We start from the raw sequence: 3,950 nt of genomic DNA on the forward strand, positions 1-3,950 counted from the left end.
GAAGGACCATCTCATGATGGAGAGAGGTCTGCAGGAGGAGCAAATTTCAGAACCGCAGAGAAAAGGACACAGACAGAAGAGCAAGAGAGGGTGATGATGGTGGAGGCCATTGTCGGAGAGAGTGGACATTGGTCTGAGAGGAAGAGAGAGAGAGGTGGGGGGGGAGTGGACAGCGGGAAGTGAGGGAGGAGGAGGGGACAGGGGGAGAGTGGGATGAGGGGGAGGAGGAGAGTGGGGGGAGGGGGAGGAGAGAGGGGGAGAGTGGGGGGAGGGGGAGGAGAGAGGGGGAGGGACAGGGGGAGGGGACAGGAGGAGAGTGGGGGGAGGGGGAGGAGAGAGGGGGAGGGACAGGGGGAGGGGACAGGAGGAGAGTGGGGGGAGGGGGAGGAGAGAGGGGGAGGGACAGGGGGAGGATGGGGAGCGGGGCAGGCTGCATGTTTAGAGGTCAGTTCAAGGTGAGCGGTAACCTGCCGTGTGCTGGCTGATGGCCACACTGCCCAGAAGGAGCAGCCCCTGTCCCCACGTCAACACCTGCTGCGTCCACACGTCCACACGTCAATGTCTGCAAAGGTCTTCATAACGAGTATTGCACACGTGTCTGTGTCCTGGTGCTCTGAGACTCCACCATAACACGGTAAACACTGCAATCAATCACCGTGGTGTGTGTGTGTGTGTGTGTGTGTGTGTGTGTGTGTGTGTGTGTGTGTGTGTGTGTGTGTGTGTGTGTGTGTGTGTGTGTGTGTGTGTGTGTGTGTGTGTGTGCGTGCGTGCATGTGGGTTTGTGTGTGTGTGTGTCAGGGAAGGACATTCATTTTTGTGCTCTTTTATCCCCCTTGTTATACATTGGGGCATGTTGGATCATTCCCTGAGCATTTGTGTCAGTTGTTATTTCCTGTTCCTCTGTGTTGACAGACCGATAGTCAATGAAAGTCTGGAGCACTCTGCAGACACACAGTCCAATACGATGTGAACTCTTTGTCTTACGCGGCATTTTAAAGCCACGTTCATTCGGAGGCAATCCAATTTTTTAAGGGGATAAATGTGCATGTGTCTGCGTGTGTGTGTGTGTGTGTGTGTGTGTGTCTGCGTCCGTACGTGTATGTGTGTTTGTCTGTTTCTGCATGCGCATAATCGTGTGCATGTTTCTGTGTCTTTGCATGCGTGTGTGTGTGTGTGTTTGTCTGTGTGTATGTTTGTCTGCGTGCGTGCGTGCGTGTGTGTGTGTCTGCGTGTGTGTGTGTGTGTGCAGCGATTCACCCGTCAGACACTGAAAGCGCGGTCAGGCTGAGGGACAATAGATTCTAATTGACTGGACCCATTGTCCTGCGGAGCTCCACTTCTAGCAACGCCCTCAGTAGTACAGAGCACCACCTTCAGCACACGGAGCTGAAGGTGAAGCTGAATGTGGTGTTGAAGCACAGCTCCACCTTCAGCTCACCTTGGTGGAGCCGGAGATGGTGCTGAAGGTGGTGCTGAAGGAGGTGCTGAAGGCTGAGGCCATCGGGCCGCCCTCCTCCCTCTGAGCGCCGGACCCCCTGACCCGGGACCATGCCTCCAACTGGGTTAGGCTGTTTGAGAAGGATGCACTGCGTTCACACACACACCCTGAGCCAGAGAAAACAGGCAGCAAGGCGAACAGAGGGACAGTCAGTCAACAGTCAACAGCTCTCAAACCTCACCCGATTATTGTATTTGCTTAGTCATCTGCCAGGCAGCTGGGAGCCAGTGCGACATGGTACATATTGACACAGAAACCTGATCAATCGGAGACGCACGCAGACGCACAGACACACACAGGATACACACGCCTCGACGAGCACACACACACACACACACACCCAAACACACACACACACACACACACAGGATACACATGCCTCGACGAGCACACACACACACACACACACACACACCCAAACACACACTAACACACACACCCAAACACGCACGCACACACACACCCAAACACGCACGCCGCAGCGCTAAGCTGCAGGACGGGAGGTGAACAGGGCATGCAGCGATGGGGTGGACGCACATCGTTGGAGCTCTCATGGAGAACGAGCCTCCAAAAGACTTTCCATTATCTTCTGACAGGCAGTGCGTCACCTGGCCGCCGACCGGAGGGGATGCTGCGCTCACGACTCTCAAGGACGGGGAAAGGAGAGCGGGGGCCCGCCGGGAGCCGGCGGCACCGGGGTAATTAAGAGGAGCGCTTTATTTCTCCCCTCGCCGGGACGCTCTGCTCTCCAGGTGCACGCAGGATGCCAGGCAGACGCTCTGAATGATGGCCACCGTGATGGGGATGGGGGGGGAGAGAGGGGAGGGGAGGGGAGGGGAGGAAGAGGAGGAGGAAGATGAGGGGGATGAGGAGGAGGAAGATGAGGAGGATGAGGACGTTGGGGGATGATTAGGAGGAGGAAGATGAGGAGGAGGAAGATGAGAGGGGGATGAGGAGGAGGAAGATGAGGGGGTGATGAGGAGGGGGATGAGGAGGAAGATGAGGAGGATGAGGACGTTGGGGGATGATTAGGAGGAGGAAGATGAGGAGGAGGAAGATGAGAGGGGGATGAGGAGGAGGAAGATGAGGGGGTGATGAGGAGGGGGGGGTGAGGAGGGGGGGATGAGGAGGAGGAAGATGAGGAGGAGGAAGATGAGGGGGGTTGAGGAGGGGGGGTGAGGAGGGGGGGATGAGGGGGGATGAGGAGGGGGGGTGAGGAGGGGGGGATGAGGAGGAGGAAGATGAGGAGGGAGCGATGGGGGTTATGTAAATGAGAAGGAGAGGCGATGACGATGATCATTATAATTATGATTATCATAATTATGAGTATGATTATTAGTATTGTGCTGATTGGGACGATTAGGATTACCGGTGAAAAAAGGTGTGAGTGTGCCTTTGACAGAGTTAGTTCTGGTGCTTGTTGGAGTACTAAATCATCAGTGTTCGCCCGCTGACCAAACATGAGCGAAGCGAGCGCGTGTCTAAATGTCAGTACTGCTCGCCGTCCGCCTCAACACCGTCTAAAGGTTACGGTTTGATCTGAGACACACGCACCTGGAATCCATTCAGACACACACACACATATACACACACACACACACACACACAGACACGCTCACTGCAATGCCGTCACACCTTTTTAGGGGACAGATTGACCAACAGACGCGGTGCATCCCACCACTGGCAGCCGACTGCCCATTTCTAAATAAGTAAAGACGTCAAAACCTTCGCGGTCTGAAATATTCATGAAAATCACGCAGGGCTGACTAAGCCACATTCCACCAGCGGTCTGGAGGGATGAGCTCACTTCAGCCCCGCCTCCCCTGCTGACTACGCACACACGGTGAATTCCTGAAATACTTCCGCTCAGTGAAGGACGGCAGAAGATGGGGAACACATGGGGAGGTGATGGAAGGAGGCGGCAGCGGAGGACGCAGACTTTAGATGATAAACGGTTCCTCTGCATCCCTGACGGTGATCGATTGCTCATGTCTAGTAGGAGGCTGTCAGTGCCAGAACGGGCTCTTGTGGATTGTCGTCCTTTGACAAGTGCGTTGGCCCTGTGTCGTCGCCCGTTTGAGGCTGGCCGGCGGCCGCGAGCGCCCAATGCCGGGCCGCAGAACCCTGCTGGACCTGACCCGGGTTTATTACTGCAATGTTGTGTACAAGCATGTTAACAAATACCACAGCCAGCGTTTTAAGTACAGAGCTGTCTTCAACTCACACACCCTCTGTCTCTCTGACACACACACACACACACACACACACACACACACACACACACACACCCTGTCTCTCTCACACACACACACACACACCCTCTCTCTCAAACACACACACACCCTCTCTTTCAAACACAGACACACACACTCTCTCTCTCACACACACACACACACACACACACACACACGCACGCACACACACACACACACACACGCACGCATGCACGCAC

At 55.3% G+C, this 3,950-nt stretch overlaps 1 pseudogene across 1 annotated transcript in view; it reads right to left on the reverse strand.

Moving 5' to 3' along the window:
- LOC311339338 (zinc finger protein 385A-like) overlaps nucleotides 1–1,501 on the reverse strand; it is a 5,170-nt pseudogene extending 3,669 nt beyond the window's left edge. The window contains exons 1-2 of the transcript in view: nucleotides 1,439–1,501; nucleotides 468–531 (exon numbers count right to left, since the gene is read on the reverse strand). The product of the transcript in view is annotated as a zinc finger protein 385A-like (transcript). The remainder of the gene's footprint in view (nucleotides 1–467; nucleotides 532–1,438) is intronic.
- Between the last annotated feature and the right edge of the window lie 2,449 nt (nucleotides 1,502–3,950).

The sequence above is a fragment of the Micromesistius poutassou genome, assembly GCF_964030765.1.
Source record: "Micromesistius poutassou genome assembly, chromosome: 2".
Classification (NCBI taxonomy): domain Eukaryota; kingdom Metazoa; phylum Chordata; class Actinopteri; order Gadiformes; family Gadidae; genus Micromesistius; species Micromesistius poutassou.